Here is a 21,825-nt window from a genome sequence, read left to right as displayed (position 1 = left end):
CGAGGCGGGTGGATCACGAGGTCGAGAGATCGAGACCATCCTGGTCAACATGGTGAAACCCCGTCTCTACTAAAAGTGCAAAAAATTAGCTGGGCATGGTGGCACGTGCCTGTAATCCCAGCTACTCAGGAGGCTGAGGCAGGAGAATTGCCTGAGCCCAGGAGGCGGAGGTTGCGGTGAGCCGAGATCGCGCCATTGCACTCCAGCCTGGGTAACAAGGGCGAAACTCCGTCTCAAAAAAAAAAAAAAAAAAAAAGAAAAGAAAAGAAAGAGATCTGACAGAATCAACTTCATCTTCTAACCTCCAAGCTGTCCTTGTTCATTCCTGGGATTAGGCCAAACTAACTTTGGGAGAAACTTAGTTTATAGTTTAAAACGAAGGGCCAGGAATAGTGCCTCACGCCTGTAATTCCAGCATTTTGGGAGGCCAAGGTGGGCAGATGACTTAAGGCCAAGAGTTTGAGACCAGCCTGGCCAACATGGCAAAATCCTGTCTCTACTAAAAATGAAAAAAATTAGGCCAGGCATGGTGGCAGGTTCCTGTAATCCAGCTACTCAGGAGGCTGAGGCAGGAGAATCACTCGAGCCCAGGAGGCGGTGGTTGCAGTGAGCCTAGATCACACCACTGCACCCTAGCCTGGGTGACCCAGCAAGACTCTGTCTCAAAAATAAATAAATAAAATAAAAAGTAAAACAAGGTGCCGGGTGCGGTGGCTCACGCCTGTAATCCCAGCACTTTGGGAGGCCGAGGCGGGTGGATCACGAGGTCAAGAGATCGAGACCATCCTGGTCAACATAGTGAAACCCCGTCTCTACTAAAAATACAAAAAATTAGCTGGGCATGGTGGGGCGTGCCTGTAATCCCAGCTACGCAGGAGGCTGAGGCAGGAGAATGGCCTGAACCCAGGAGGTGGAAGTTGCGGTGAGCCAAGAGCGCGCCATTGCACTCCAGCCTTGGTAACAAGAGCGGAAAAACTCCCGTTTCAAAAAACAACAACAAAAAAAAAAAACAAAGTAACAGTCCTTTCCCAAAATAAACCTCCTTCTTGCCTGGGGATTAGACTGCCTTTGTAGGACTAACAAATTGGCCACAAGATTGGAAATTTAGGATTCATGCAGCTGGAGGCTACAAGATTCTGACCCTCCTCAGATTGCTCTTGGGGATAACATCACTGTTGTAAAACCTAAGCTTGAGATATTTTGCAGACCCTGCACTTGATGGATCAGCTGGCCCCACCAGACTGATAAACCGGTTTATCTAATCTTGTGGCCCCAACCCAGGAACTGATTTGGCACAAGAAGACAGCTTTGACTTTCTATGATTTTATCTCCAACACAACCAATCAGCACTCCCAGCACACTGGCCTCTCTTGACTCACCAAATTATGCTTAAAAACTCCTATCCTTGGCCGGGCGCGGTGGCTCAAGCTTGTAATCCCAGCACTTTGGGAGGCCGAGGCGGGTGGATCACGAGGTCGAGAGATCGAGACCATCCTGGTCAACATGGCGAAACCCCGTCTCTACTAAAAATACAAAAAATTAGCTGGGCATGGTGGCACGTGCCTGTAATCCCAGCTACTCAGGAGGCTGAGGCAGGAGAATTGCCTGAATCCGGGAGGGGGAGGTTGTGGTGAGCCAAGATCGCGCCATTGCACTCCAGCCTGGGTAACAAGAGCGAAACTCCGTCTCAAAAAAAAAAAAAAAAACAAACAAACAAACAAACAAACAAACAAAAAAAACTCCTATCCTTGAGGTGGGGTGCAAAGGCTCACACCTGTAATACTAGCCCTTTGGGAGGCTGAGGCAGGTGGATAACCTGAGGTCAGGAGTTCGAGACCAGCCCGGCCAACATGTTGAAACCCCGTCTCTACTAAAACTACAAAATTAGCCAGGTGTGGTGGCAGGTGCCTGTAATCTCAGCTACTTGGGAGGTTGAGGCAGGAGAATCACCTGAACCTGGGAGGTGGAGGTTGCAGTGAGTCAAGATCGCGCCATCATACTCCAGCCTGGGCAACAAGAGTAAAACTCCATCTCAAAAAAACAAACAAAAAACACACAAAAAAACTCTGATCCAAACGCTAGGAGAAGCTGATTTGAGTAATAATAAAACTCCAGTCTCCTGCACAGCTGCTCTGCATGAATTACTGTATTGCAATTCCCCTATCTTGATAAATCAGCTCTTTGTAGGCAGTGTGTATGGTGAACCCCTTGAGCAGTTACATATCTGGGGGCTCCTTTGGGATTACTCTCGTGCCACCTGCCTCTGGTTCTGTAGACCTCCTCTGGCAATGGATCCAGAGGCCAGCCCAAGCGGCCACCTAGTTTTAGACTAGGGGCTGATTTTGGCATCATCTCTATCGGCAGGGCACTGCTAGCCCAATGTGTATGGAGTACATTTTGCAATAGAGAAATTGTCCTGGGGAGATGTTCCATAACTATAGCTCCATGGCGAGGTGTCTGTCTGTAGTTCCACCATGGGGTGCCTGTAACTGTAACCCCATCACAGTGTCTGTTTGTACCACCGTCATGGCATGTCTGCAGCTGTAGCCCCATTATGGGGTGTCTGATTTGGTGAGTATTCTAGGCGCTGCCAACGCCCCTTTCCTTCTCCCAGTTGGTTCAGCTCCTTTAGGGGTCTTGGTTGGCTCTCCCTAATTAGTAGGAAGAGTCTTGGTTCTGGAGACTTCTCCTCAATCAGTAAGATTTTGGGGAGGTTTCTCAGATGGAGGATGGGAGGACAGTTTGGAAGGAACACTCTTGGAATTCTTGGTTAGGGATCTTAGCTTGGAAGGCTGTCTGTCCGTCTTGTCTTTGTGTGTGTATTTGTATATGTGGAGGGATCCCTGAAGGAATTGCTGATGCAAGTCCAGCAGGCTTAACTCAGAGAACCCTCTGTAAATCTGCTCAAATTCAGTGAGCCCTGAAAAAAAAGCTTAACAGGCCTGACTGTTAAGGGGTAACTGTCTGCTCTTTGTCTTGCCCAGAGACTACTCGTTGAGGCCGCCCCTCCCCACTTTGAGTGGATCAAAGATGATAGAGAGCAAAAGAAGAAAGTTTGAGCCTTGCCAGGTTGATATTGGGAGCCAAATGAGGTAACTCCTGTCTGTTTGGTTATGTGTATTTTGCTTCGGCTGGGATGGAAAATGTTAATTCGGTTTCCTATGCAGCCTATCGGGCAGCATCTTACGAAGTTGAGAAGCTTTGCCTATGGTTCCATAAAACAGGAAAGGATTTTTTTTTTTTTTTTTTTTTTTTTTTTTTTTTTGGTAGTGGGGCTTGGCCCCCACAGCTATAGCATAGTGAACAGTCATCAAAGGCTCCTCCGTGAGCGGAGATCATGCCACTGCTCTCCAGCCTGGAGCAAGACTCCGTCTCAAAAAGAAAGGAAAAAAAAAAAGTAAATGTTTAAAATCCTCAGAACTTGTAGCCATTTGGGGGTTGGGGGGAAGGCAGCTCTGTTCTTCCGGAAGCTGCAGAGAAAGGGAACCTAGAAACCTGGTATGCTGGCAAAAAGGGTAAGAACTTCTTACCAGCCAATAGAAAAAAGACTTATGAGACTATTCTTAGGCTACAGAAAATCTGGTGTACTTAGTACTATACATTTTTTTTCTGTGTCGTTCTATAGTGGAGGGGGTATCACAGGATAGAACGTGGACTTAGGAGCCCAATAAGCCAACTGTCCAAACTAATTCAGCAGGCTGGTCATTTTCAAACTTTGCTGTGGGTCTCTGAAACCAATACTAGATAAAGTTTCTCTGTCATGTTGTTTTATGTCCTTGAACTTAACCTTGTGACCATGTGAGGATACTTTATCTTGGATTCTGCCATCCAGAGGACAGGAATTTTGGGGTTTATGACATAGCCCTGAAAATTATCTTGAGTAGTTAAAAGCAAGCTCAAAATCTTCCTTCTAGGAAGAGCAATAGAAAACACTGAATGTGGTAGCGCGGTACTAAGGCTTTGGCATTTGACAGTGGTGGCCCAGGTTCAATTCTTGGCTTAGGGGCTTAGGGAGTGAGTCCTTTCTGGTTTGTTATCTGTGTAACTTTTTGCCATTTATTGACTATTTTCCATGAACTGATTCTGATTTCCTGTCTTTATTTTTACTTTGCTGAACTACCTTTGTGGAGATTCTAATTATTGTTTAAAACAAAAACAAAAACCTTACCATCTCTTTAAGACAGTTTATGCATCCATGGTTAAGTTATGACTTTAATTAATATGTATTAATTTCACATGGGAGGTTACCTATGGTAGAATACAAAGCCAGAAACGTTGGCTGTCCTCGATAGAGTCTGGTATTAAAAGATTTAAAAAGATTTTTTAAGAAAAAGCTCTGTGGTTACAATTAGCTTAATAAAACATGGATAGCCAAACTATACATGTATTTAAAAAGCCTTTATGTTTGTTTTCTTTTCTCTTCTTGGATCTTAATTTTCCGAAAGAAAAGAAAAAGTTCTTTTTCTTCTCAATTGAGTTGTTTTTCTCCATTTTGTCTTCTTACCATTCTTGATGCCCACACAAAAGAACCTAAGATGATTACCAACAGCCTGGAGCTCCTGGGGAAAAACAGAGGCGGTGTCACAGAATGTAAACCCATTCTGGGAAAAACCTCTGTTTTCCTCATGGAACCCCAGAAATTGACGGAGAATAGAGTCCTTTCAAAATCTAAAGCTCTGTTCTGTTTCACATTCCGTCACCTGACACTTTCGACTTTGGAGGGGTATCCAAAATTACTTTGCATTGTAAGAGAGTTTTTAGCCTTGATGTGTAATAACCAGGTGGGAAATATATTTTAAGGAATGACTAATGGCATTTAGGATGGTTACTTGGCTCTTTGCATGCTTAGATCAAAGACACGTGATCTTGATCACTTAGAGGCATGGATACATCTTCACCCCACCACCAACACCTGCTGAGATATGGGACTCCCAAAGGGCATGGGCTGATTACAAAATGAGCTGTTTGGCTTTGGGTTGCCTTGCAATGAAATGCATAGTAGGAGCATTGCACTGTCTTCTCCGGTAGCATTTTCCTCCTTTTTGGGGATCCAAGATTCAGTATAAAAACGGGACCCTTAATTTTAGAGATCTGCTTTTTACCTTCCAGCTGTGGCTGCTTATTAGGTCATAGAAACTTCATGCTTTCCTGGCCCTGTTCCTCCAAGGGCTCAACCTTGAACCCAGTAATCCAATTAAGAAACTGGCAAATGAAAAATCTTACAACTACTGGATCGTCTTCTGTCTGTATATTTATATGTGTTTGTGTGGTGTTTACATATGAAAGAGCTCTGATTAATTGGATTAAAAATAAGCACTTAATTAATTGGGTTAAAAATAAGGCTGAACGAGGTGGCTCATGCCTGTAATTCCAGCACTTTGGGAGGCTGAGGAGGGCAGATCACAAGGTGAAGAGATCGAGACCATACTGGCCAACATGGTGAAACTCCATCTCTACTAAAAAATACAAAAATTAGCTGGTCATGGTGGTGCAAGACTATAGTCCCAGCTACTTGGGAGGCTGAGGCTGGAGAATTGCTTGAACACAGGAGGTGGAGATTGCAGTGAGCTGAGATTGTGCCACTGTGCTACAGTCTGGCACCTGGCAAAAGAGCGAGACTCTGTCTCAAAAAAAAAAAAAAATAAGCACTTAAATATTTTGTCAGAAAAATAGAAACTTTAATGCCTTTTTGTTCACATGAATTTAGTAATCTTTGGAAAATAACAATTTTAAAGATTATTGTAAAATTTAAAATCTCTTCAAAATTTAGACATTTGGTCTAGATTAAGGTCAAATGTTATACCTGCTAAATGCTTTAAGGTTATAAACTGTTTCTTTGACTTTTGAAAATTGTCCAACTTACCTGTTTTGGAGCCATTAGATTCTAGATAAGGCCTGAGGACATGTAGGGTTAGACATAACCCCAGCTCTGCTGGAAAGAGTCAGATCTTATCTGTGCTTCTGTCTGATGTCCTAGGCTCCACACCTAGTACATAATTAAAATCACATATTTATTAGGTTTTTCACAAAAAATAAAAGTTGCCAAAAGTTCACATTGTAACATGTAATTGAGACTACTGGAGAAACAGTTTTACATATAAGGTGTGTAAAGAAAGTAGACTATATTTTTGCCAGTACATTATAAGAAGGCATGGGAATTCAATGTTTGCCTAGAGAGTGAAAGAATTATTAAAGAAAAAAATGCTGAAGTTTTAAGCAAATTAAAAAGGGTTGGCCAGCCATAGTGGCTCACACTTGTAATCCCAGCACTTCGGGAGGCCAAGGTGGGCAGATCACATGAGGTGAGAAGTTTGAGACCAGCCTGGCCAATATGGTGAAATCCTGTCTCTATTAAAAATATAAAAATTATCTGGGCATTGTGGCACATGCCTGTAATTGCAGCTACTTATGAGGCTGAGGTAGGAGAATAACTTGAATGTGAGAGGGAGAGGTTGCAGTGAGCTGAGATCATGCCACTGCACTCCAGCCTGGGCAACAGAGCAAGAGTCCCTCTCAAAAAAAAAAAAAAAAAAAAAAAAAAAAAGATGGGGGGATTGTGAAGTGTTAATCTTGTAAAGAAAATTCTGTGGCTATGAGTATGTTGGCTAAGATTTGAAGGGGATTATTTAGTTTTTTCTGTAGGTTGAACATTAAAATGGAAGAACACTGATGTGGGGCCAGAATCTGGGCCCATGTGTATGAATAACAGGGTTTTCTTAGAAAATTAATCTGGAACATGAAAAATTGTAAAGGATTCTGAAGAGTTTATAAAAATCTTACCTTATGGTCAGATTTAATTAAAACTGGATAGATATATGGAATTATATTAAAAACTAGCTTTAGCACTAAAGATGCACAAATGCAAACATAAAATTTGGTTTTCTCTTTTGAAAAATAAGTTTATATAATATTAAAAGATAATAAGACCAAGCATGATGGCTCACGCCTGTAATCCCAGCACTTTGGGAGGCTGAGGCAGATAGATCACTTGAGCCTGGGAGTTTGGGATTAGCCTGGGCAGCATGACAAAAACCCAGCTCTACAAAAAATACAAAAATCAGCTGGATGTGGTGGTATGTGCCTGTGGTAACAGCTACTTGAGAGGCTGAGTTGGGAAGATTGCTTGAGCCCAGGAGGCAGAGGTGGCAGTGAGCTGAGATCTGGCCACTGCACTCCAGCCCTGGGCAACAGAGTAAGATTCTATCTCCAAAAAAAAAAGCGACTATTCTGACTTTTGTCATACTCAGATAATTGTTGTCTTGTTTTGATCCTATTCAAAAGGCAGTTTATAATTAGATAAGGGACTCTGCTGGATATTCTTGAATAAAGTTCTCTCGATAACTTTAAAAATTGTGCTATTGGAATGAAGGAAAAAACCAGACCTCCAGGACTCTCATGGAGAGCCAATGTGAGCAAAATTTGGGACATATTACTTTCTTTGTGAAAGAAAAATTAATCTTGGGGCCCCTGAAATCACTAAGCCAAAGGGAAGAGTCAGGCTGAGAACTGCTTAGGGCAAACCTGCCTCCCATTTTATTCCCAAATAAGATAGCTACAAAGATAAAAAGCTACTTACCTTTTTCTTTGCCTACAGGGAAATTCCTTGTGGACAAAGGACAGACAGAATTCAAAGTCATCCCTCTAAGGCTCACCTGAGACATCTCTGATTGCTTCCTCTGCCCTATTGTTTCTATAAAAATGCAGATTCACTGAGCCAGACTAAAATTGTGTATTCAGTGAAAGGCCTAAGGACTCAAAAGAATGCAACCTTTTGTCTTTTATCTACTTCTAACCTGGAAGCCCACACTACAAGTTGTCCCGCCTTGTCAAACCAAACCAATGTACATCTTACACATACTGATTGATGCCTCATGTATCCCTAAAATGTATAAAAGCAAGCTGTACCCTGACCGCTTGGCACATTCTGTTGGGACCTCTTGAGGCTCTGTCATGGGTACATTCTTAACTTTTGCAAAATAAACTTCCTAAATTGACTAAGACATGTTTCAGATATTTGGGGTTCACACACTCTACCTGATGTCTCCAGAATTTAGAAATTATTTGTGAGTATTCTCAACTTACAACATTATATGTTATAAATAAACTTCCAGTCCCACAAAAGAAATAATACTCAAATATAAATTTTCTTAGCAAGGCAATTTGCTTCTATAGAAAGGTGTGTCTCATGGATGGAGCAATGGTGAGAACACACCTGAACAAGGGAGGGGAAGGGGTTATTACTCTTGATGCAGGTAGCCCCTACTGCTGTGTTATTCCCCTATTGGCGAGGGTTGGACCACATAGTCTAAGCTAATTCCAATTGGCTATTTTAAAGAGAGCAGGGATACCAGCCAGAGTGGCAGGGTGAGTAGTTTCAGCGGGAAAGATGGTTACCAAGCAGGTGACTAGAGGTGACTCAGGTCAGGGCAGGTGACCGGGGTGACTCAGGATGGAGAAGGTGACTAGGATGAGTCAGGACTCTAAATATTTAGGTTAGGAGGGGGATGTGCGAGGGGGACGCACGGTTTCAGCAAGAGGAGTGGGTGCAGGTAACCAGGGAAACAAATATGAACTATTGATTTAGCGCTCGTGGAGAGGTCGTTTAGTGAAACTAGGGGCAAGGAGACAAAGAGAATGAGGAAATTAAACTTTTAAATGGAGAACAAAGAACATGGAGACTGAACATGCTGATCATTTGAAGAGAAACTTGGGACTCACTGTACTCAACTCTATAGTTATTTGCATAAGTGCAATAAGAATTTGTTTTCTTTTTTTTTTTTTTTTTTTTTTGAGACAGAGTTTCGCTCTTGTTACCCAGGCTGGAGTGCAATGGCGCGATCTCGGCTCACCGCAACCTCCGCCTCCTGGGTTCAGGCAATTCTCCTGCCTCAGCCTCCTGAGTAGCTGGGATTACAGGCACACGCCACCATGCCCAGCTAATTTTTTGTATTTTTAGTAGAGACGGGGTTTCACCATGTTGACCAGGATGGTCTTGATCTCTCGACCTCGTGATTCACCCGCCTCGGCCTCCCAAAGTGCTGGGATTACAGGCTTGAGCCACCGCGCCCGGCCAAGAATTTGTTTTCTTCATAACAGGACACAATTGGAGAAACCATGTCTTCCACCAAGGCTTTGACTGGAATGGTGTGCTTTCCTTTAAGGAATCAAATTTGACATATAGTGCTAATAAAAGCCCCTCAGGAAAACTGGCCACATACTCTGTCTACCCAGTCCCTGACCTGTGGTAGGTATGGAACGTCACTTTTTGACAGGCCCAGGAGCCCCAGCTCATCTTGGGATCTCAAGAGGAGAGGAATTTACCCAACTCACAGAGGTGTTGAGAGTAGAAACCCATGGCTGGGCTTCAAGGATTTAAAAAGTACAGTCTGAGATTCCTTATAGAAGAAAGTTCCAGCAAAGCCCATTTTAAAAAGAGCCTAGATGACAAATAATTATTCTTGCTGCACTTTGTGCAAATAATCAGACCAAGTATAATAAGACTAAAACCTATTTTACAAGTAAATTTGACCTAATATGATTTATCTTTAATAAAAATGGGGAATGGAGGGAGAAAAATTATGCTTCAAAAACAACTATAGGCTGGGCGTGGTGGCTCACACCTGTAATCCCAGCACTTTGGGAGGCTGAGGTGGATGGATCACAAGGTCAGGAGATCAAGACCATCCTGGGAAAAATGGTGAAACCCTGTTTCTACTAAGAATTTGAAAAATGGCTTGGCATGGTGGCACATGCCTGTAATCCCAGCTACTAGGGAGGCTAGGGCAGGAGAATTGCTTGAACCAGGGAGTCAGAGGTTGCAGTGAGTCAAGATCACGCCACTGCACTCCATCCTGGCGACAGGGAGACTCCATCTCAAAAAAAAAAAAACAAGGCCGGGCGCGGTGGCTCACGCCTGTAATCCCAGCACTTTGGGAAGCCAAGTCAGGTGGATCACGAGGTCAAGAGATCAAGACCATCCTGGTCAACATGGTGAAACCCCGTCTCTACTAAAAATACAAAAAATCAGCTGGGCATGGTGGCACGTGCCTGTAATCCCAGCTACTTAGGAGGCTGAGGCAGGAGAATTGCCTGAACCCAGGAGGCGGAAGTTGAGGTGAGCCGAGATCGCACCATTGCACTCCAGCCTGGGTAACAAGAGCGAAACTCCGTCTCAAAAAAAAAAAAAAAAAAAAAAAAACTGGGAATTTCATTCCTCATCCTAGAACTCATTATTTACCTTATAGTACGCTGTTCCCTTAAATACTGTACTAAAACTGTAGATGAGAATACTGACCAGGAACAGTGGCTCAAACCTGTAATTGCAGCACTTTGGCAGACCGAGGTGGGTGGCTCACTTGAGTCCAGGAATCTGAGACCAACCTTGACAACATGGTGAAACCCTGTCTGTACTAAAAATACAAAAAAATCATCTGAGCGTAGTAGCGTGTGCCTGTAGTCACAGATACTAGGGATGCTGAGGCATGAGAATCGCTTGAACCTGGGAGGTGGAGGTTGCAGTGAACTGAGATTGTGCTACTCCATTCCAGCCTGGGCAACAGAGCAAGACTGTTTCAAAAAAAAAAGGAGAGAGAGAATACTAATGCCGGAGCCAGCTTCTTGCACTGAGTCAGTTCCTGTGTGGGGGGCCACAAGATCAGATGAGCCAGTTTATTGATCTGGGTGTTACCCCGTGATCTATCAAGTGCAGGGTCTGCAAAGTATCTCAAGCACTGATCTTAGGAGCAGTTTAGGGAGGGTCAGAATCTTGTGTCCTCCGGCTGCCTGATTCCTAAACCATAATTTCTAATCTTATAGCTAATGTTAGTCCTACAAAGGCAATTTAGAGCCCAGGCAAGGAGGTCTGCTGTGGGGCAGGGCTGTTATCATCTTTGTTTAAACTATAAACTCAGTTTCTCCCAAAGTTAGTTCAGGCTACACCCAGGAATGAACAAGGACAGCTTGGAGGTTAGAAGCAAGTTGGAGTCAGTTATTTTAGATAGATCTCTTTCACTGTCTCAGTCATAATTTTGCAAAGGCAGTTTCAGTCCCAGCTACCCAAGAGGCTAAAGCAGGAGGATTGCTTAAGCCTCCAGAGCTGGAGGCTGCAGTGAGCCATGATCATGCTACTGCCCTCCAGCCTGGGCAGTAGAGTGAGACTCTCTCTGTCTCTTAAAAAAGAAAGAAAGAAAGAAAGAAAGAAAGAAAGAAAAAGGTTGAAACAGGTTCACTTATACACGGGATGTGGGTGCGCTACCCTGGATGGCATGTATTTTTTGTCACAGGTTTAAATAGCCTTCCACATTCTGGGGTGAGGCTGAGCAGCAGACTCTGATCACAGAGAAAATGAAATCCAGCACTAAAGTAACTCAGTCACTTTTGACTGAAGAAAGCTATTGTATTGTGGTTTTGCATAATTTGTGAATAAGTGGAAATTAAAGGAAAAAAGAAATCACATTTAAAAAATAGTTGTCTCATAAAAGCAAGTTAGGCTCATTTGTGACTAAATAAAAATTTTCAAAAAATTAACATAATACTTTGTCTTGCTATAGTAAAGAAGAAAGGGCACAGTTTTCATTCCACTCTTGTTCTTGGATTTAAAGTCAGTTTCTGGTGCTTGTTCTGCTTGGGTAATGAATCAATGTTCAATCTGTCCAAATGGATAAGAACAGGTAGGAAGGTCTTTAAAATTAAATTAGGCCAGGCTGGGTGGCTTATACCTGTAGTCCCAGCACTCTGGGAGGCCGAGGTGAGCAGATCACTTGAGGTTAGGAGTTCAAGACCATCCTGACCAACATGGTGAAACCCCTCTCTACTAAAAATACAAAAATTTAGCTGGGTGTAGTGCTCACACCTGTAATCCCAGCTACTCGGGAGGCTGAGGCAGGAGAATCGCTTGAACCTGGGAGGTGGAGGTTGCAGTGAGCCCAGACAGCACCACTGCACTCCAGCCTGGGTGACACAGCAGGACTCTCTCTTAAAAATAAAATAAAGTTAAATTAAAATTAAAATAATAAAAATAGAGTCAGGTGCAGTGGCATGCACTTGTAGCCTTCCAGCTACTTAGGAGGTTGAGGCCATGAAAATTGCTTGAGCCCAAGAGTTAGAGGCCAGCCTGGGCAACATTATGAGATCCCATCTCAAAGAAAAATAACAGCAATAAATTAAAACCAATGAGGGATGCTTTCCTGTTGTTATCAGGAGAGGGCAAGGAAGAACTTAGTTTGGAGAAGCTGGAGTGCACAGAGTGCTGGGTCATGGGGTCAAGTGAGGATGAGGGCCCAGTTTCCAGATTCGACCCTTTAGAGTCTGAGGCCATGGTGGCTACCCCAGCTGTGCCAAGCTCCTTTTGAAGCTGGCTCCTAGAAAACTTCTTCCAGCCTTTAGGACTCCTGCCTCATTTTTTGCTACTCTGTGCTCCAGCTACACGGAGCTATTTTGAGTTCCCTAGAGGATCATGTTCTGTCACCTCCAGGCCTGGGCACAGCCTGTTTCCTGTTCGCACACACTCCCACTCCTCTACCCTCACCACACTGAGCCTCGCCTGGCTACTGTCTGCAGGTTCTTCAGTGCACAAGCCGCTTTCTCTTAGAACCTTCTCAACTCTCCCCAGATAGGCTCCCACAAGACTCTCTTCACTTTTTTTTTTTTTTTGGAGATGGAATCTTGTTCTGTTGCCCAGGCTGGAGTGCAGTGGCGTGATCTCAGCTCACTGCAGACCTCCACCTCCTAGGTTCAAGTGATTCTCCTGCCCAGCCTCCCAAGTAACTGGAATTACAGGTACCTGCTACCACGCCTAGGTAATTTTTGTATTTTTAGTAGAGTTAGGGTTTCACCATGTTGGCCAGGCTGATCTTGAACACTTGGCCTCCCAAAGTGCTGGGATTAAAGGTGTGGGCCACCACACCCAGCCCCTTCTTCACCCATTATCCTTTGTGTCATCATTTTGAGAGCCTGCTTCTCCCAGGGCTGTCTGTTGTCCTATTTTGGGGCACCTTTGCTGATCATACCCTTGCTGGTCTCACCCTTGCCCATTTGCCTCTTTTGTCTGTCATTCCCTCTCGAGAGTAGGTGCCTTTAGGTAAGGAACCATCTGGAGCACCTTCCCAGCACTGAACTCAGGGCAAAGCCCTAGAGAGACAAGGTAACAAGTCAGGTCAGGCCTCTGCCGGAGGTTGCCTGGAGCCTTGTATTGTCACTGTGTCCTATGAGCCAGGAGCTCCTTGAGATTAGAGCGTGGAGTCTCTCCTACTCTATGCCCGGCACCAAGCATAGGACTTCTTTTTTTTTTTTTTTTTTTTTTGATGGCATCTCACTCTGTCACCTAGGCTGGAGGGCCATGGCACGATCTTGGCTCACTGCAACCTCCACCTCCCAGGTTCCTGTGATTCTCTTGCCTCAGCTTCCCAAGTAGCTGGGACTATAGGCATGTGCCACCACACCCGGCTAATTTTTGTATTTTTAGTAGAGATAGAGTTTCACCTGTTGGCCAGGCTGGTCTCAAACTCTTGACCTCAGGTGATCCTCCTTGTAATCCCAAAGTGTTGGGTTACAAGGACGTTTTATACACAGCAGATGCCAACAAACGTTTTCTGAATGAGCAAGTGCAGAAGAGAAAATATGGCAGTGATGACTGAGGCGTAACTGACTGCATCTGTTCTCAGCCCACACTCTGCCCCTTGGGTGAACATGACTGTTCCCTAAGTTGTTGCTGAAGTCAGCTTCCTTGCCAGTTCCTCAGTGGAAGAAGTGAGACATGGAGCCACCCTAGCTGCCCAACCCCAACTGCCAAGGGCCTGCCCCGAGGTCATGTGGCCAAAGAGCCTGCTTCTCCCAGGGCTGTCTGTTGTCCTATTTTTGGGCACCTTTGCTGATCACACCCTTGCTGGTCTCACCCTTGCCCATGCTGCTTCCTGCTTCCCCAAACTTGGTTCTCATCCCTGTAACATAAGCATTGTTTTTATACTGTCCCTGAGAGAGCAAACCCTCCACGCTCTGGAGGGTGTGGGAGGTGAAAGTCAATACCTACAGTCTCTGATGGAGGCTTGTGACCTGTGACACCCCCACTCGCCTCCATTTTCCAGTGTACCCCACTGCTGCATCCACCAAGGCAGTTTCAAGTGCCTGCTGCATGCCTGGTACCACAGCAAGTGCTGGGGATAGAACGCAGAACAAAAGCGGCTGCCATGGTCCTTTTGCTACAAACTAGTTTACAATAAAAGTGAGCTATATCCACAGATAAATATATGATCCTGAATTATGATGAGGACAGTTAAGAAACTAATTGAATACCATGTGAGAAATTAGGAAAGGGACTTCTTTTTTTTTTTTTTTTTCCTGAGACAGAGTCTTGCTCTGTCTCCCAGGCTGGAGTGCAGCGGGTTGATCTTGGCTCACTGCAACCTCCGCCTCCTGGGTTCCAGCAATTCTCCTAGACTCCTGAGTAGCTAGGATTACAGGCATGCGCCAGCACACCAGGCTAACTTTTTGTATTTTTAGTAGAGATGGGGTTTCACCATGTAGGTCAGGCTGATCTCAAACTCCTGACCTCGTCGTGATCCACCCGCCTCGGCCTCCCGAAGTGCTGGGATTACAGGCGTGAGCCACCACGCCTGGCAAGAGGGACCGTCTTTAGATGGGTGACCAAGAAGAGTCTCTCTGTTGAGTCGATGTTTCAGCTGAAACCCTCACCCCAAATGCCTTCCAAAGGATAATGACCTCTTTCCTCGCTGGGTCCCTAAGGGGCGCTGGAAAACTACAGTGTCCTAAGAAATGCACAGGGTTTTGGATCATTCAGGCCGGGGTTCACCTCCGAGTGTGTGCCTTCACACGGAACTTCTCAACGTCCTCCCCTGTGAAATGGAGACAGCCACCACGAGAGGGCAGTAGTGAGGACTGCATGAGAAGAGGTAGGTGAGGCCACTGCGCAAGCACTCAGGGAGGGGTCTCATTCCTGAGCCCCAACTCCCAGGCCTGTTTCCACCACCTGAAACCTGCAGGGACCTTCCCACCCTGAGATCTCATCTTGACAGTTTATCCCTGTCACTGGCTTCATCCCTAGTTTGGCTGATCCTGCCCCTCCCCACATCCAGTTGGGACAGTGCGTCTGACATTTTCTTCTCACCCTTAACTTCAAAGGGTACCCAAAGCTTTCACAGCTCTCATGTTTCTCCCTCACTGTCCTTGGGAACCTCCTCCATGCTAAGGAGGATGGTTCAAAATCTCGCTGGGCATAGTGGCTCACGCCTGTAATCCCAGCACTTTGGGAGGCTGAGGCAGGAGGATCACTTGAGGTCAGGAGTTCGAGACCAGTCTGGCCAACATGGTGAAACCCCATCTCTACTAAAAATACAAATATTAGCCGGTGTGATGGTGGGTGACTGTAATCCTGGCTGCTTGGAAGGCTGAGGCAGGAGAATCACTTGAACCTGGGTGGCGGAGGATGCAGTGAGCCCATATGGTGCCACTGCACTCCAGCCTGGGTGATAGAGCAAGACTCTGTCTCAAAAAAAAAAAAAAAAAAAAAAAATGGAGACCTTTCTCACCACACTGCTTCCTCAGGGTCATCTCTGAAAAACAACCCCAGGACACCAGAGTGCTCCATAGTAACCTGGGCTCCACTGTGTGATGCTGCCCTCTACCCGCCGAGGCTGACCAGCTTGGTGCAGACTTGTGCTAAAAGATCATCTCCAGGTCAATAGGCAGATGAAGAGATGCTCAACACAGTTAGCTATCAATCAGGAAACGCAGAACAAACCCACGGTGAGATACCGCTTCGCACTTGCTAGGATGTTTAAAATTGGAAAGATAAATAATAACAAGGATGTGGAATTTATTTATTTTTTATTTTTGAGACAGGGTCTTGCTCTGTCACCCAGGCTGGAGTGCAGTGGCGTAATCATGCCTTACTGCAGCTTTGAACTCCCAGGCTCCGTGATCCTCCCACCTCAGTTTCCTGAGTAGCTAGGAACACAGGAGTGTGCCACCCTACCCAGATAATTTTTTTGGTAGAGATGGGTTTTCACCATGTTTCCCAGGCTAGTCTCAAACTCCTGGGCTCAAGTGATCCTCCCACCTCAGCCTCCCAAAGTTTTGAGATTACAGGCGTGACTCATGGTGCCCAGCCTGGATGTTTGGCTATCCTTCCAAAGCTCTGTTAACCAGGTTCTCTCCTCTTCATGATTCTCTCTGCTAATGACGACTTCGGAGCCTGGAAATCATGAGGAATGGCAAGTCCATAAATTTCTGCCAACTGAGGTGCCCAGAGTTGCCCAGTTTCAACTCTTTTGAGACCTTTCCTTAGATTTTCTGAATCACCCCGTAACACCCCAATAAACCCATCATTTTGATTTGTATATCCACACCCACTTCTCTCCAGCCACACCCCCTCCCTGACCTCTGGCAACCACTAATGTTTTCCATTTCTTTTCTTTTTTCTTTTTTTTTTTGAGACGGAATTTCGCTCTTGTTACCCAGGCTGGAGTGCAATGGCGCGATCTTGGCTCACCGCAACCTCCGCCTCCTGTGTTCAGGCAATTCTCCTGCCTCAGCCTCCTGAGTAGCTGGGATTACAGGCACGCGCCACCATGCCCAGCTAATTTTTTGTATTTTTAGTAGAGATGGGGTTTCACCATGTTGACCAGGATGGTCTCTATCTTTTGACCTCGTGATCCACCCGCCTCAGCCTCCCAAAGTGCTGGGATTACAGGCGTGAGCCACCGCACCCGGCCGTTTTCCATTTCTATAACTGTGTCGTTTCAAGGGGTTTTATAAACAGAACCATGCAGTTCTGTAACCCTTGGGGACTGGCTTTTTCCCCTCAGCATGATTCCCTAAAGATTCATCCTGGTGGTTTTGTGTATGGGTAGTATGTTCCTTTTTAAATTTAGTTTTTGAGATGGAGTGTTGCTCTGTCACCCAGGCTGGCATGCAGTGGCACCATCTCAGTCATCAGAACTTCTCCCTCCTGGGTTCAAGCAATTGGCCTACCTCAGCCTCCTAAGTAGCTGGGATTCCAGACGTGCGCCCCCATGACCGGGTAATTTTTGTAATTTTAGTAGAGATGGGTTTCACCGTGTTGGTCAGGCTGGTCTTGAACTCGCGATCCACCCAGCTGGGCCTCCCAAAGTGCTGGGATTACAGGCACGAGCCACTGTGCCCTGCCATGTGTTCCTTTTTACTACTGGGTATGGAATGGGTGCACCACAGTTTATTCAACTCTTCACTATTAACTAGTGAAGGACATACAGCTTTGTTTCCAGTTTGAGGCTATTATGAATACACCTGCTATAGACATTTGTGTACACACTTTTTGCATAAGCGTAAGTTTTCATTTCTCTGAGATAATGAATGGTCAGTAGTGTAATGTCTGGCTCATGGGGTAGTTACATGTTTAATTTTTTTTTTTTTTTTTTTTTTTTTTTTGAGACGGAGTTTCGCTCTTGTTACCCAGGCTGGAGTGCAATGGCGCGATCTCGGCTCACCGCAACCTCCGCCTCCTGGGTTCAGGCAATTCTTCTGCCTCAGCCTCCTGAGTAGCTGGGATTACAGGCACGCACCACCATGCCCAGCTATTTTTTTTGTATTTTTAGTAGAGAGGGGGTTTCACCATGTTGACCAAGATGGTCTCGATCTCTTGACCTTGTGATCCACCCGCCTCGGCCTCCCAAAGTGCTGGGATTACAGGCTTGAGCCACCGCGCCCGGCCGACATGTTTCATTTTTATAAGAAACTGCCAAATTGTTTTCCAGAGTGGCTCTACGAGTTTTCATTCTCACCAGAAGTATATAATTGATCCAGTTTCTCTGTATTCTCACTAGCATTTGCTATTGCTGCTATTTTTTATTTTCTCCATTCTGAGAGGAGTGCAGTGATATCTCATTGTGGTTTTAATTTGCTTTCTCAAATGACTAATAATAACGTTGAACATCTTTTTGTGCGCTTATTTGCCTTCTGTATATCCTCTTCAGTGAATTTTTTCGTGTCTTTTGCCCATTTTGTAATTCTATTCTTGTTTTTTTTGCTATTGAGATTTGAGAGTGCTGCTTATTTCTAGACACTAGTTCTTTTGTCAGGTGTGTGGTTTGCAAATATTTTCTCCCAGTCTGTAGCTGTAGCTTGTTTTTTTTTTTCCCCTCTTTACAAGGTCTTTTGCATAGCAAAAGCTTTTAACTTTGATGAAGTCCAATATATAAATGTTTCTCTTTTTTTTCTTTTTCTTTTTTTTTTTCCTGAGACGGAGTCTTGCCCTGCGCCCAGGGTGGAGTGCAGTGGCACAGTCTCAGCTCACTGCAGCCTATGCCTCCTGGGTTGAAGTGATTCTCCTGCCTCAGCCTCTCCAGTAGCTGGGATTACAGGTGTGCACTACCACGCCTGGATAATTTTTGTATTTTTAGTAGAGATGGGATTTCACCATGTTGGCCAGGCTGGTCTCGAACTTCTGACCTCGTGATCTGCCCACCTCAGCCTCCCAAAGTGCTGGGATTTCAGGCGTGAGCCACCGTGCCCAGCCATAAATGCTTCCTGTTATGAATCATGTTTAGGGGGCTGAGTTTAAGAGCTCTTTACCTCACTCTAGATCCCAAATGTTTTCTCCTGTGCTTTTTTCCTAAAATTTTTATAGAATTGTTGGTTTTTTTTTTTTTTTAAATCCTCAATGCAACAGTATTTTTTTTTTTTTTTTTTTTTTGAGACGGAGTTTCGCTCTTGTTACCCAGGCTGGAGTGCAATGGCACGATCTCGGCTCACCGCAACCTCCGCCTCCTGGGTTCAGGCAATTCTCCTGCCTCAGCCTCCTGAATAGCTGGGATTACAGGCACGCGCCACCATGCCCAGCTAATTTTTTGTATTTTTAGTAGAGACAGGGTTTCACCATGTTGACCAGGATGGTCTCGATCTCTTGACCTCGTGATCTGCCCGCCTCGGCCTCCCAAAGTGCTGGGATTACAGGCTTGAGCCACCGCGTCCGGCTAATGCAACAGTATTGAGAGATAGAATTGTCTTTAAAATATGAAATGGCTCACAAGTTTTTATGTCATTCTTACATGGGGTCATGCTAATCTTCTTTGTATCATTCCAATTTGGGTTTATGTGTTGCCAAAATGAGCTCAAAGTCTTATGGTTTCATGTTTACATTTTAGTCTGAGGTCCTTTTATTTGCTTATTTTTTATTTTTGGGGACAGGGTTTTGCTCTGTCACCCAGGCTGGAATGCGGTGGTGCAGTCATAGCTTGCTGCAGCCTCCATCACCCAACCTCAAGCAATCCTCCCACCACAATCTCTGTAGTAGCTGGGACTACAAGCGCACCCCGCAATGCTCAGCACATTTTTGTATTTTTTTGTAGAGATGGCGTCTTGCCATGTTGGTCTCAAACTCCTAACCTCAAGTGATCCTCCCGCCGTGGCCTTCCAAAGTGCTGAGATTACAGACATGAGCCACCACATCCAGTGCTGAGGTCCATTTTAAGTTAATTTTTGTGCCATATGTGAGACTTATGACAAGGTTTTGTTGTTTGGTTGTTGGGGGCCTATAGACGTTCAGTTGCTTCAGCAGCATTTGTTGAAAAGATTCTTTTCTCCATTGATTGCTTTTGCACCTTCATCAAAAGTCAGCTGTCAAAAGTAGTTGCGTGAAACTATTTCTGAGTTCTGTGTTCTGTTCCACTGATCTATGTGCTATTCCTGGCCCAGCACCACACTGTTGTGATACTGTGACCATATAACAGGTTTTAAAATTAGGTAGACTGATTTTTCTCTAAAATTAGCTGAATTTTAATAACTATCTAAAATTATTCTAGCTATTCTAGTTCCTTTGCCTTTCCACATAAATTTTAGAAAAGTTTTGTCAATATTTGCAAGAAGCCGGGCGCGGTGGCTCACGCCGGTAATCCCAGCACTTTGGGAGGCCGAGGCGGGTGGATCACGAGGTCAAGAGATCGAGACCATCCTGGTCAACATGGTGAAACCCCGTCTCTACTAAAAATACAAAAAATCAGCTGGGCATGGTGGCGCATGCCTGAAATCCCAGCTACTCAGGAGGCTGAGGCAGGAGAATTGCCTGAACCCAGGAGGTGGAGGTTGTGGTGAGCCGAGATCGCGCCATTGCACTCCAGCCTGGGTAACAAGAGCGAAACTCTGTCTCAAAAAAAAAAAAAAAAAAAATTGCAAGAAATATGTTTTTTTGGAATTTGGATAGGAAGTGTGCCAATATGGGAAAAACTGACAACTTTCCTATGCTTAGTCTTCCAACCCATAAACACAGTTTTACCTCTCAGTTTATTTAGATATTCTTTGATTTCCTTCGTCAGCATTTTGTAGTTTTCAGCATAGAACTCCTATACATGTTTTGTTAGATTTCCACCCAAATATTCCATGTTTTGAGTGATTATAAATGCTATTTTATTTTTAATTTTGGTTTCCATGTATTCATGAGTATAGAGATTCTAGGAGTTGTGTGTGTGTGTGTGTGTAGATTCTTTGGGACCTTCTACTACATCACTATATCATCTGCCAATACAGACTGTTTTATTTTTATTTTTGGCTTTCTGAAACATGTGCCCCTACCCTACCCGTCTTCCTCTTCTCTTGTCTTCTTTTGTTTTCTTGCCTATTGCACTGCCTGGAATGTTCAGGTCTGTGTTGGATAAGAGTGGTGAGGTGAGAGTGGATATCTTTGCCTCGTTCCCCATCACAGAAAAAAAAGCATTCCATTTTTTACCATTAAGTGTAGTATTAAATGCAGGGTTTTGTAGATGTTCTGAATCAAATTCAGAAGTTCCGTCTATTCCTAGTTTTCTGAGGGTTTTTTGATACTTTGAGTTTTGTTTCTAATGGAGCTACAAGCCTTAGAGAATTTTATGAAATTGAATACATTCGGCTGGGCGTGGTGGCTCACGTCTGTGATCCCAGCACTTTGGGAGGCCGAGGTGGGTGGATCATGAGGTCAAGAGATCGAGACCATCCTGGTCAACATGGTGAAACTCCGTCTCTACTAAAAATACAAAAAATTAGCTGGGCATGGTGGCACATGCCTGTAATTCCAGCTATTCAGTAGGCTGAGGCAGGAGAACTCCCTGAACCCAGGAGGCGGAGGTTGCGGTGAGCCAAGATTGCGCCATCGCACTCCAGCCTGGGTAACGAGAGAAATTCTGTCTCAAAAAAAAAAAAAAAAAAAGAAAAAAAGAAATTGAATACATTCTAGTATAGCCACTTTATATCCAAACTGTTAAGAGTTTTGTCTTAGAGGCCGGGCACGGTGGCTTATGCCTATAATCCCAGCACTTTGGGAGGCCGAGGCAGGCGGATCATGACCTCAGTAGTTTGAGACCAGCCTGGCCAACATAGTGAAACTCCGTCTCTACTAAATATACAAAAAATTAGCCGAATATGGTGACACATGCCTGTAGTCCCAGCTACTTGGGAGGCTGCGGCAGGAGAGCTGCTTGAACCCAGCAGGCGGAGGCCACAGTGAGCTGAGATAGTACCAATCCACTCCAGCCTGAGCAGCAGAGCAAGACTCTGTCCCTCCCCACAAAAAAAAGAGGGAGTTTTGTATTAGAGAAACCATCAACCTTATATGAGAAGATTGTTCATGTGTGTTAGAATTTGCATCTTAGAGAAACCCCTCATTTTAGAATTGGGTTGAGAACAAGACTCTGGGTTTATTAATTGCAACTTTTGGCACAACAGTTAGAGCGTTTATTTGCATCATGGTTACATTTCTGAGAAATTCATCTTACAGTAAAAAAGGTAAAAGAATATTTTTTCATAAGAATTAATGTAGAAGGGCTGGATATAATTCTAGACACCCACAGTCCAAACCTTTTACCC

General features: G+C 44.6%; 1 non-coding gene across 1 annotated transcript; it reads right to left on the bottom strand.

Annotated features, from left to right (window-relative positions):
• Positions 1-18,999: 18,999 nt before the first annotated feature.
• Positions 19,000-19,105, bottom strand: LOC120366463 (U6 spliceosomal RNA). Its single transcript, XR_005581123.1, has one exon. It is a non-coding gene; the product is annotated as a U6 spliceosomal RNA (small nuclear RNA).
• Positions 19,106-21,825: the final 2,720 nt, after the last annotated feature.

The sequence above is a fragment of the Saimiri boliviensis genome, chromosome 2, assembly GCF_048565385.1.
Source record: "Saimiri boliviensis isolate mSaiBol1 chromosome 2, mSaiBol1.pri, whole genome shotgun sequence".
Lineage (NCBI taxonomy): Eukaryota > Metazoa > Chordata > Mammalia > Primates > Cebidae > Saimiri > Saimiri boliviensis.
This window is presented reverse-complemented; position numbering and strand designations above follow the sequence as displayed.